Here is a 13,373-nt window from a genome sequence, read left to right on the forward strand (position 1 = left end):
ATTCTTTCTTTCAATTTGTTCAACCTCGCAAGGTTCTTTGGTTTCACTCATTTGTCAAAGAAGTAACTTAGTTTTACCTCTCCTCTTCCTCTTCCGTTTTCCCTCTGGTGCCATCCTAGATCTCGGGACAAGATCCTCTTGTAGTGGTGGAGTGTTGTGACGCCCCGAGACCGATGCGCCAGCTGTCTTCCAGTTATTCGCTGTCTTTTCCATGTCATTCGCTTGCGTGTTGCATCTTGTCATGTCATCATGTGCATTGCATCATCATGTTTTCAAAACTTGCATCCGTCCGGGTTCTCCCCGTTCGTTCTATTGTCCGCTCTGAGCCCAGACACACTTGCACACGCCCGCGGCATGTCCGAAATAGTATTTTATAAGTGGCGGAAAAATGTTCTCGGAATGGGTTGAAAGTTGGCATGTGGTGTTGTTATAGTGTAGATAGGCCGCCTGCCAAGTTTCATCGCATTCGGAGTTCGTTTGACGCCCCAACGGATAACTATAGCGGCAATATAGCCGGTCTTTTCGTCGGACGTTTTCGGTCTTCGTAAACCATCGTCGGAGCGCACTCCTTCCCTCTCATCTCAACCCAACTCCCTTTCACAGTCCACTTGACCTCATTCGCCTAACCCCTCTTTGTGAAGTGCATCGACCCCTCGCTCGCGTCCGAAAGCTGTCCCGAACCCGACCCGGACTATCGCTACCGTTGCGTCCGGATCATCCCCAAACTTCTATAAAACATCTCCGTTTTTCTTTTAGGTCTCCCCAGCCTAATTATCCGGTGCCGTCCGATTAAGATCGGAGGGACCAAATGCCCCTATCCAAAAATCCACTTGTTATATAAATCAGACCAAGTCCCTAATTTCTAGGGATCCTCCTCGCCGCCGCCACACTCCAAATCCCCCTCGGAATCCATCCCTAATCAGCTACCTTCCTCCAACCCGCACCCGCAGCCTCCTCCCTCGATCTGCGCAGCCATCCGACCCGCAGCTCCTTCTCGTCCCCGTGCAGCAGCGAGCAGTGCCTGACCCCGCCTCGTCTCCGCGCCGCCATTGAGCTTCTTTCAAGATGAGCAGCGCGCCCCTTTCTTTTCCTTTTCTCTCCCTTCCCCTGGTTCTTCACTCCCCTGACCGCACTGTCTTCCTCTTCTCTGGTTCACAGAAGACCACCATGGCTGCAGCATCAAGCTCCGTCTCCGTAGTTTCGTGCCGGGAATGGATGGATCCATGAGACCTGCTCCTGGATCTGCCTCTGCCACGTCATTCCGCCGCCTAGCCAAGTTCCACGCCAAGCTGCCTCCCCTGCATCCTCTGCATCGCGTCGCCCCTTGTCTTCTCTGCTCCAGATCGAACGCCAAGTCACGCCACCGCGCCCTTGTTCCTCTGCCGCGGCCCGCGCCATCCTCGGCGAGCAAGCCACCAGCAGCGGCGCAGCCATCCTCGTCCACGCGCTCGACGCGTCGAGCGAGGACCTCGCCGGCTCAATCTCCTGCCTCCTTCACCCGCGCGTCGCCAAGGCCCAGTGCAGGCTGCATCCGCTCCTCCTCACCTCATTCGCCTCTGCCCGGTTCCTCTCATGCCAGGTCTGCTGCCAGCCGCTGCCGTTGCGTCTGTTTTGAGCCCTCCCGCACGCTGCCGCCTCTGTATCGCCGAGCCTCGCCCGTTCCAGCGCCACTCCACGTTGACCGGTCCAGCGCCAGCGTGGACGAGCGCCACTCGCCTGCGCGAGGCCACCTCTGGTTCCGCTGCAGCCCAGCTCCCTCTGCCGCCAAGGCCCAGTGGTGCCTCACTGTAACACCCTCGATGCGACTATATCTCCCACGTGTCGAGGCACGACTTAGAGGCATAATCGCATTGAAGGCATATGTCGCAAGTTAGGCAATCTTCACAACATCCCATGTAATATAAATAATAAAGGGGAGATAACATAGTTGGCTAACACTCGCCACGTCAATCAAGTACATAAATAACATTACATCATCCAAACACTCATGGCCCGACTACGGCGCCAAAATAAAAGATAACCCAACATGCGACACGGTCCCAATCACCCCCAACTGGGCACCACTACTAATCATCGGGAAAGGAAACATAGTAACATTGAGAGTCTTCGTCGAACTCCCACTTGAGCTCAAGCGCGTCTCCTGGAGCGGAATCATCAGGCCCTGCATCTGGTGTAATAGTAATCTGTGAGCCACAGGGACTCAGCAATCTTGCACCCTCGCGATCAATACTATTTAAGCTTATAGGTATGGCAAGGTAAATATGTGGAGCTGCAGCAAGCGACTAGCAAAATATGGTGGCTAACTTATTCGCAAAAGAGAGCGAGAAGAGGAGGCAAACTGCGAGCGAGAAACTAGAGAACAACCTGCGCAAACATTACTCCAACACCGTGTCCGCTTCCCGGACTCCGCCGAGAAGAGGCCATCACGGTAACACACCCAGTTGATTCATTTTAATTAAGTTAAGGTTCAAGTTATCTACAACCAGACATTAACAAATTCCCATCTGCCCATAACCGTGGGCACGACTTTCGAAAGTTCAAATCCCTGCAGGGGAGTCCCAACTTAGCCCATGACAAGCTCTCACGGTCAACGAAGGAATAGACCTCCTCCCAAGACGTTCCGATCAGACTCGGTATCTCGGTTCTTCAAGACACTTCGATAGGTTAAAACAAGACCAGCAACACCGCCCGAATGTGCCGACAAATCCCGATAGGAGCTGCACATATCTCTTTCTCAGGGCACACTCAGATGAGCGCTCCATACAACTAAAACCAAACCTCGAGTTTCCCCGAGGGGGCGCTGCATAGGACTCTAGTTTGGACCAACACTCAGAGGAGCACTGGCCCGAGGGGTTTAAAATAAGATGACCCTCGGGCTCCGGAAACCCAAGGGAAAAAGAGGCTAGGTGGAAAATGGTAAGACCAAGGTTGGGCATTGCTGGAAAAGCTTTAATCAAGGTGAACTATCAAGGGGTTCCCATTATAACCCAACCGCGTAAGGAACGCAAAATCCGGGAACATAACACCGATATGACGGAAACTAGGGCGGCAAGAGTGGAACAAAACACTAGGGGAGAGGCCGAGCCTTCCACCCTTTACCATGTATATAGATGCATTAAGATAACATAGCAATATAATGATATCCCAACAAGTAAATAAATGTTCCAACAAGGAACGGCCTTCAATCTTCACCTGCAACTAGCAACGCTATAAGAGGGGCTGAGCAAAGCGGTAAACATAGCCAATCAACGATTTGCTAGGACATGGTGGGTTAGAGGTTTGGCACGACAATTTGGGAGGCTTGAAAGCAAATGGTAGGCATCGTAGCATTGGCATAGCAAAAGAGCGAGCAATCTAGCATAGCAAAGATAGTAGTGATTTCGAAGGTATGATCATCTTGCCTGCACAGTTGTCAGAGTTGACTGGATCCTCGAAAGCAAACTCAACGGGCTCCTCGTTAGAGAACAGGAGCACTTGGATCAGGAAATTTCGGGACTTAGAAGAAAAAATGACGTAGGGTTTACTGTTCACCGGATCTCAGATCTAGCGAAAACACTGTTCACCGGCGGGGTCCGAAGCTCGCCGGAGGAAGGAGAGCTCGTCGGCGCGAGTGGGAGGGCCGGCCGGAGGGCGGCGGGGTCGGCGCCGGGCGCGGACGGGGCGGCGCCGGCTCGGGTCGACCGCGGCGCGGCGGGGCCATTGAGTGCGGCGGGCGAGGCGGAGGAGGCGGCGGCCGGCGTCGGCGAGGCGGCGCGGCGGCGGCTCGGGCGGCGGGCGGTAGCCGGGCTGGAGGAGGACGGCGGCGGGGGCGACCGGCGTGCGCGGATGGGCCCGCGGGGGCCGGATGCGGGCTCCCCGGGCCGGCGGCGGGGATGTGGGCGCGGGACACATGGCGCCCTCGGAGTGGCTGCGGGCGGCGGAGCGGACGCGTCCGGTCCGTCCGGACGTGTCCGGCGGCGGAGGAGGAGATATTTTAGGATTTCAGACGAGGGGGATCCGGATTTCGCGGAAGGGGTTTATATATAGGCATAGAGGGAGCTAGGAGAGTCCAAAATAGGTGCGGTTTTCGGCCACGCGATCGTGATCGAATGCTCTAGATGATGGAGAAGGCTTAGGTGGGTTTTGGGCCAAATTGAAGGGGTATTGGGCTGCAACACACACGAGGCCTTTTCGGTCCCTCGGTTAACCGTTGGAGTATCAAACGAAGTCCAAATGATACGAAACTTGATAGGCGGTCTACCGGTAGTAAACCAAGGCCGCTTGGCAAGTCTCGGTCCAATCCGGAAATGTTTAATCCCCACACACGAAAGAAAGGTAGAAATGACCACCGGAAGAGAACGAAGCGCCGGAATGCAAATCGGACAACGGGGAAAATGCTCGAATGCATGAGACGAACACGTATGCAAATGCAATGCACATGATGACATGATATGAGATGCATGACACGACAAAAACACACAGAGACAAAGACCCGAACCCGAGAAAATAAAATAACTTAACGCCGGAAATGGCAAGAGTTGGAGTACAAATTGGGAAAGTTACATCCGGGGTGTTACACTCCCCTTGGCCCGTCACCGCTTCTCTGCTTCTGGCCCAGCGGCCCGATGTGAGCAGACTCCCTCCAGCCCCTGTGCACTGTTGGGCTTGTCCCAGATTTGGCCCATGCCATGTTTTTTTCCGTTCTTCAAATTTTCCCAATTATCCAGAGACTGCAGTTTTTCAGAAAACCCCTTTAGGTTCATGCATATAATAACTCCACAACCGTGCATCGGATTAAAATGTTTTATATATGAAAAATGCTTAGAATTGTGTCTAGTTTCATAATCTCCAACTTTCACGCATGTTTAAAATGTTTAAACTGCTGTTTGCATATATTTTTCCTATTGCCATGTTAAAATGCTTTAATTCATAACTTAATAACCGTAGCTCGGTTTTACATAAACTTTATATGTAAATGGGGTAGAAAAATGTCTAGTTTAACATGGTGGCATTACTTTGCATGTTTAACAACTCTAAAATATGGTTTAGGGTAGAACAGTACCAAATCTAATATATGCTCATGAGTATTTCTCTGGACTTGTTGCTTGTTGTTCCGGCCTCATTTAAACTTGCCTAGATAGGTAGTTTTCATATGCTTCACCTCTTTCCATGCTAACCAATATTTAATTTTGTTGAGTACCAAACCGGGAGTGAACTAAATAATTGTTTTGGTGTTTCGTCAATATGCAACTCGTTGCATATTGAGCTCCACTTAACTTGTAGTTTTGTTTGTGCCCTTTGCCATGCCATGCTTATTTAAACCGGACATGCATCATACTTGGTTGTGCATCATGCCATGCTTATGTGATGGTTGTTTATTATGTGGTTTGCTTCTTTCCGGTGTTTCTTCTTTGGGTTGGTTCCGATAACGTCGCGTTTGCGAGGATCCGTTCGACTACGTCCGTTTGTCTTCTTCATGGACTCGTTCTTCTTCCTTGCGGGATCTCAGGCAAGATGACCATACCCTCGAAATCACTTCTATCTTTTCTTGCTAGATGCTCGGTCTATTGCTATGCCGCGATACCTACCACTTGCTATATCATGCCTCCCATTTTGCCATGTCAAGCCTCTAACCCACCTTCCTAGCAAACCGTTGTTTGGCTATGTTACCGCTTTTGCTCGGCCCCTCTTATAGCGTTGTTAGTTGCAGGTGAAGATGAAGTTTGTTCCATGTTGGAACATGGATTATTGTTGGGATATCACAATATATCTTATTTAATTAATGCATCTATATACTTGGTAAAGGGTGGAAGGCTCGGCCTTATGCATGGTGTTTTGTTCCACTCTTGCCGCCCTAGTTTCCGTCATACCGGTGTTATGTTCCTTGAATTTGCATTCCTTACACGGTTGGGTGTTATGGGAACCCCTTGACAGTTTGCTTTGAATAAAACTCCTCCAGCAAGGCCCAACCTTGGTTTTACATCTGCCTAACAACCTAGCCTTTTCCCTTGGGTTTCCGTTGCCCAAGGGTCATCTTTATTTTAACCCCCCCCGGGCCAGTGCTCCTCTGAGTGTTGGTTTGAAGCGAGCTGCCTGCGGGGCCACCTCGGGGAAACTTGAGGGTTGGTTTTACTCGTAGCTAGTCTCATCCGGTGTTGCCCTGAGAACGAGATATGTGCGACTCCTATCGGGATTTGTCGACACATCGGGTGTCTTTGCTGGTCTTGTTTTACCATTGTCGAAATGTCTTGTAACCGGGATTCCGAGACTGATCGGGTCTTCCCGGGAGAAGGAATATCCTTCGTTGACCGTGAGAGCTTGTGATGGGCTAAGTTGGGACACCCCTGCATGGTTTTGAACTTTCGAAAGTCGTGCCCAAAGTTATGGGAAGATGGGAATTTGTTAATATTCGGTAGTAGAAAACTTGACACTTAACTTAACTAAAATGAATCAACCGCGTGTGTAGCCGTGATGGTCTCTTTTTGGCGGAGTCCAGGAAGTGAACACGATCTCGTGTTATGCTTGAACGTAAGTAGCTTCAGGATCACTTCTTGATCATTTATTGGCTTCTTGACCGTTGCGTTGCTTCTCTTCTCGCTCTCTTTTGCGTAAGTTAGCCACCATATATGCTTAGTGCTGCAGCTCCACCTCACTACCCTTTCCTACCCATTAGCTTAAATAGTCTTGATCTCGTGGGTGTGAGATTGCTGAGTCCTCGTGGCTCACAGATACTTCCAAACAGTTGCAGGTGCCGATGATACCAGTGCAGATGACGCAACTGAGCTCAAGTGGGAGCTCGATGAAGATCGTGTTCGTTGTGTTGTTTCGTTTCCAGCTAATCAGTAGTGGAGCCCAGTTGGGATGATCGGGGATCTAGCATTTGGGGTTGTCTTCTTTTATTTTGGTTCCGTAGTCAGACCTTGATTGTATTCTGGATGATGTATGTTTAACTTGTATTGTGTGAAGTGGCGACTGTAAGCCAACTCTGTATCCCTTTCTTATTTAGTACATGGGATTGTGTGAAGATTACCCCTCTTGCGACGAACCTACCATGCGGCTATGCCTCTAAGTCGTGCCCCGACTCATGGGAGATATAGCCGCATTGTGGGTGTTACAGGAGGGGAGGGCCGGCCCTCTCTATGGCGCGCCCAAGGGGGAGTCCTACTCCCAGTAGGAGTAGGTTCCCCCCTTCCACTACAAAAAAAGACACATCCATGACACTTTGGGCCGAACAAAAAAAATTGATGTCATACTTATGACACTTCTATGACGATAATTGTGACAAAACCCGGTATCATCATAGATGTTGTGGGATCCTACTTCTATGACAAAAAATCATGACAGAAAATGGGCTTTTCGTCCGGGGCGGGCTGGAGATGCAGCTGCATGACATTCTTTGGGCCGTCCATGACGGAAAAAACCATGGTAGAAGCGAGGGTGAGGAGAATATCGGGGTGTTCCCAGTTACGGTGGGTGGTCGGGGCCGAGTGATGCAACAGGGTTTGCACGTTTCTCTCGTACACGCACGCGCGTGGGTGTGAGGCATTGTGCTCTAACTGAACCCGAGCGAGGTGTTCGCCTACTAAACCTGAGCAATTGCACTTCAGGCTACGCGTTACTGAACCCGAGCGATCGATCGATGGCTGTTAACTGAACCCGATCGAGCGATTCCTTCGCTACTGCTGCTAACTGAAGCCGATTGATGCTGCCTCTAGATGAACAGTGAGCGCTGCTGGGGGGTTGGATGAACAGTTCCCGGTGGGGTGGGTGAACAGGACCCCGTGGTGTTGCCTCTGGATGAAAAGGACCCCGATCAATCGAGCCAGTTGGGGCTGGATGAACAGGACCCCATGGAGGGCTGGATGAACAGGACCACCCCGTGGAGGGCTAGATGAATAGTAGACGATGGAGGGCTGGATGAACAGTAGCCAGTGGAGGGGTGGTTGAACATGAGCCCGTGGAGAGGGCTAGCTGAACAGTAGCCGGTGGAGTGGCGTGCGGTGGAAGCTGGATGAACAGGAGCCCATGGATGAACAGTCGCATGTGGAGGCTGGAGGAGGTCGATGGTGGATGAACAGTAGCCCATGGAGGCTGGAGGGGGGCGACGGTGGAGATGAACAGTATCCTGTGGAGTCCCGTTTTGCGGTACTCCACACCCCTCCCGATGAACAGGACCCTCGTTTCGACCGTAGCGCTCCAACACAAGTCCGTTTCCTCCGTTTTGCGGTATGCCACACACCTCCCGATGAACAGGACCCCCGTTTCGACCGTAGGAGGTCTGTTTCCTCCGTTTTGCGGTACGCCAAACCCTTCCCGATGAACAGGATCCTGTTTTGAACGTGTCCGGTCGAACACAAGGCCGTTTCCTCCGTTGTGTGGTACGCCAGGCCTTGTTTCCGTCAGCTGTTCCGTCCAAGCCCTCCCGATGAACACGACAACACATTCCGTTCCGACCCAACCGGTGGGCTCCCCATGCACACGATGACAACACAGTTTCTTCGTTTGGACCCAGCCATGTACACGAGCCCTGCCGTACGTATGCGCGAGTAGGCGTTCGAGACCTCGCCTGTATGTACGTACGTGGCCGTATTTTCTTTCTTGCACACTGGCCATTGTACATACGTGTACATGCTATGTGCGTGCCTCTACTACGACACGTGTGTGCCTCTACATCGACCATTATGTACGTACATGTTCGCGACCAGAATGAGAACGCTACGTACGCTTCGACCAGGTGGGTCCCGACTATCAGGCACTTCCTTGCGTGCGAAGATGTAGCTGGTGGGTCCCAGCAGTTAGGGGGGCGAATCGTTTTTTTTGCCCGGACGCACTTCTTTGCGTGCGAAGATGTAGCTGGTAGGTCCCAGTAGTCATGGGGAAATTTATTTTTCATGAAATACGGTTGCCCGTCCGGTGGGTCCCTGCTGTCAGGTGGAGGAATCATTATTTTCCGCGTAATAAGGAGGCCCTTCCTTGCTGCGGCCGTGGACCCAGCTGTCAGCATCTCCACATACAGTCCACGTCCGATGGAAGTTGTTCCTTGACCATGTTGACCACGCCGTGCCGAGAGCACCAGGGCGGTGGAGGACGGCAAGGCCTAGGAAGGGGACGACGCGGAGCCGAGGAAGACGCAGCAGTGGATGCCCACGCGTAGATGAGTATGAGGGTTCACTGGTTCGCTGCGGTGTGAGGCTGCCGTCGCCGCAGAATAACAGGGGGTGTGGGTGAGTAGAGGGATGTCCTGGCCAGCGGTGGGAGTAGTAGGGGGCGGTTAGGCCTCCACCGCATCGCAGCCAGCCACGGGAGGCAGGAGCACGAGGCACGACCAACGCTGGTTTGGGCGGCTGGAGCAAGAAGACCAGAGGTTGAAGAAGCACTATGACTGTTGGATGGACATCATACGGTCACTTGAGCTAGAATCGTGCATATTGACTAAGTTGATAAAGCCATCCGTCCCCGTCAACTTAGTAGGCCCACAAGTCAGCCTGCCACTATACTGGGTCCCAGCTAGCAGGGGGAGTATTCATTTTTTCGTGCGTAATAAGGAGGCACTTCCTTGTGTGCGATGATGTAGCTGGTGGGTCCCAGCAGTCAGGGGGGAAACCTTTTTTTCTCGAAATATGGTGGCCCGTCTGGTGGGTCCCTGCTTTCAGGTGGAGGAATAATTATTTTGCGCGTAATAAGGAGGCACTTCCTTGCGGCCGCCGTGGACCCAGCTGTCAGCCTCTCCACGTACAGTACTCTTCCGATGGAAGTCGTTCCTTGACCACGTTGACCACGCCGTGCCGAGAGCACCAGGGCGGTGGATGATGGCGAGGCCTAGGAAGGGGATGACACGGAGCCGGGGAAGACGCAACAGCGGAAGCCCGCGCGGAGAGGAGTATGAGGGTTCACTGGTTCGCTGCGGTGTGAGGCTGCCATCGCTGCGGAATAACAGGGGGTGTGGGCGAGTAGAGGGATGGCCTGGTGGGAGTAGTAGGGGCGGTGAGGCCTCCGCAGCCGGCCACAGGAGGTAGGAGCACGAGGCACGACCGGCGCTGGTTTGGGCGGCTGGAGCAAGAAGACCAGAGGTTGAAGAAGCACTACGGCCGTTGGATGGACATCGTACGGTCATTGGAGATAAAATCATGCATATTGACTAAGTTGAAAAAGCCCTCCGTCCCCATCAACTTAGTAGGACCACAAGTCAGCCTCCCACTATACTAGGTCCCAGCTAGCAGGGGGAGTATTCTTTTTTTTGTGCGTAATAAGGAGGCACTTCCTTACGTGCGAAGATATAGCTGGTGGGTCCGACCTGTCAGCGGCGGTAACGTTTTTTTTCGCGAAATACAAAGGCCCTTTTGGTGGGTCCCAGATGTCAGGTGGAGGAATCATTAATTTGCACATAATAAGGAGGCATTTGCTTGTGTGCGGCCGTGGACCCAGCTGTCAGCCTCTCCACGTATAGTCCACTTCAGATGCATGTAGGTCGTTGACCACATTGACCAGGCCGCGCCGAGAGCACATGGGCGGTGGACGACGGCAAGGCCTAGGAAGGGAACGACACGGAGCCAGGGAAGACTCAACAGTTGTTTCCCACACGGAAGGGAGTGCGACTGTATGAGGGTTTACTGGTTCGTCTGCCGTCGCCAGAGAATAATAGCAGGTGTGGGTGAGTAGAGCGATGGCTAGGCCAGCGCTGGGAGTATGGTGGGGCGGTGAGGCCTACGCGGCAGCACAGCTGGCCGCGGGGAGGAGGGAGCAGGCAGTCCCGCCGGCGCTTGTTTGAGCGGCTGGAGCAGGAAGAGCAGAGATTGAAGAAGCACGACGGCCGTTGGATGGACATCCAACAGTCACTGCTTGTGTGTCAACCTTTTTTTAGGAAAGCCTCAAATCTGTGGAAAACAACATACAACCCATCTGCCATTATTTCTAATAATTTACAGCCCATTTGCTAATTCTTAAGGTTTTTGTGAGCCCATATTCTTTTTGTTAGCATTACAGCCCATATTGTGGCCACGGTTAAAAAAATATACGAAATTTTGCATATTTCTGTTCGGTCCAAACTGTTTTTAATCCCGAAATTTTGATTCACATTGAAACTGATTTTAAAAATAAATGTATATCAATATAAAATCCAACAAATTTTCCACATATAAAAATCAATGCAATTTAAAATCTCGAAATGAAAAAAAGAAATTTGAAACTAATTGTTGGTTTGATGTGTTTTAAAAATGTATAGCCCATTTCTCATTACTGATAGGCCATTTTCTTGGCCAGCCGAATGAAGCTCTCCTCGTCTTGAAAGATTTGCAGCCCAACAGGCCTGACAAAGCGACTTACTTGGCAAATCACAAAAAACTGGGTTGTGGTCGTGGACCCAGCTGCGGCCGTGGACCCAGCTGTCAGCCTCTCCACGTACACTACTCTTTCGATGGAAGTCAGTCGTTGACCACATTGACCACGCCGCGCTGAGAGCACCAAGGCGGTCGACAATAGCGAGGCCGAGGAAGGGGATGACGCGGAGCCGCGGAAGACGCGGCTGTGGATGCCCACGCGGAGAGGAGTACGAGGGTTCACTGGTTTGGCTACGGTGTGAGGCTGCCGTCGCCGGAAAATAACAGGGGGTGTGGGTGAGTAGAGGGATGGCCTGGCCAGTGGTGGGGGTAGTAGGCGACGGTGAGGCCTCTGCGGCATCACAGCCGGCCACGGGAGGCATGAGCACGAGGAACGACCGGCGCTGGTTTGGGCGGCTGGAGTAAGAATACCAGAGGTTGAAGAAGCACTACGGCCGTTGATGAACATCGTATGGTAACTAGAGCTAGAATCGTTCATATTGACTAAGTTGACAAAGCCCTCCGTCCCCGTCAACTTGGTAGGCCCACAAGTCAGCCTCCCACTATGCTGGGTTCCTGCTGGCAGGGGGAGTATTCATTTTTTTGTGCCTAATAAAGAGGCACTTCCTTGCGTGCGAAGATAGCTGGTGGGTCCGACCTGTCAGCGGGGGGCACCTTTTTTTCACGAAATACAGAGGCCCTTCCGGTGGGTCCCAGATGTCAGCTGGAGGAATCAAAGACTTGAGAAGGCGTACATAATAAGCTAGTGTACCAGTAAAGAGGCATTGCTTAGTTTTAGAAAAATGAGAGACGTGCTCCTGTAGCTGGTTCGAATCCAAACCTAGACTATGACTATATATGGTGCTATGCTACTCTGCAAGTAATGAAACTGACATATCCAACATTCGCTTCTCCTCTTCTCTACTTACTCTGCCTAGCATCAGAAGCTCTGGCCGCAGCAACCATGTCCATTGGTTTATCGTCCACCTGCTCTTCAGTAGGCAACAACCAGATATGCGCCAAGTCGCCACCAGTACCATCGCCTATGGGTCTCATCACACCCCCGCCGGCACGCGCACCGCAGTCGATTGCTCATCGCAACCCACTGCTGTTGGTGTGGTGCCACTGCTGCAAATCATGCGGAGTCATCCTCCGCGTCTTAGCCACAATCCTCAACCCTGGCCGAGTCTTCTACAGATGCCTGGGGTAATAATATGTTTAAGTATTGTTCTGCTTCTTTCAGTTGCTGATTTTTTAATAGTTTGGTTGATGATCTTCCAATTTGATTCATGCAGAAAAGGGAAGATTCGTGTGATTTCTATTTCTGGGAAGTTGCTGATGTGGGGGAGTGCAACTATGATGATTATTTTGTTAGCCGAGGAATCCCAATACCAGCAGGTTGGGGTGTTGGACAAGTAACTAAAGGAATGATAGAAGAGGAAGATGCAGAGCAGAAGGTTAAAGATGAAGTTCCTCTGATCTTGGCCAAGCAACAGCTGCTGAATGGCCTTGACAGCAATGAGGAGATGAAAGAGCTTGTGAAGATAATTGGCAAAATCGATGTGCTCTGTAGGATGATTGTCTCTTTATTTGCAGTGTATGTAGCACTCGTGATGTATTCAGTGGCTATGACATGAGCACTTTGCTGAAACTAGTAATGAATGAAACCTGTGTAGCAGGCTGGGCGTAGTGTTGTGAACATCTAATGATTTCATTAACGGAAATCAGGGGGTATCCCCTTTTGCTCATAAATAAATAAATAGTAGAGGCCCTTTTGGTAATAAATAAATAAATTAGCAGAGGCCCTGTCGGGTCAGCTTTGTTCTCATTCGAAGACGTCGAGAAAATTGCATTCCAACAGCAAACTATGTCATCAAATTCAAGTTTCATAGCCAAATATGAGTATAACTAAACAACAATGTCATCATGTTTTAGTCGTCATACAATCACCAAACACAAATCAGCATACATAACAAGTGATGTTGTCACATGAAAATAGTAAACAACATGTTCATCACGTTTCAGTTGTCATAGCAAACACAATTTCACATAGTAGATCAAAAACGTCTTCTGACAGGC

The sequence above is a fragment of the Triticum urartu genome, chromosome 3A (assembly GCF_056163025.1).
Source record: "Triticum urartu cultivar PI428250 chromosome 3A, HENAU_Tu73, whole genome shotgun sequence".
In the NCBI taxonomy this organism is placed as follows: domain Eukaryota; kingdom Viridiplantae; phylum Streptophyta; class Magnoliopsida; order Poales; family Poaceae; genus Triticum; species Triticum urartu.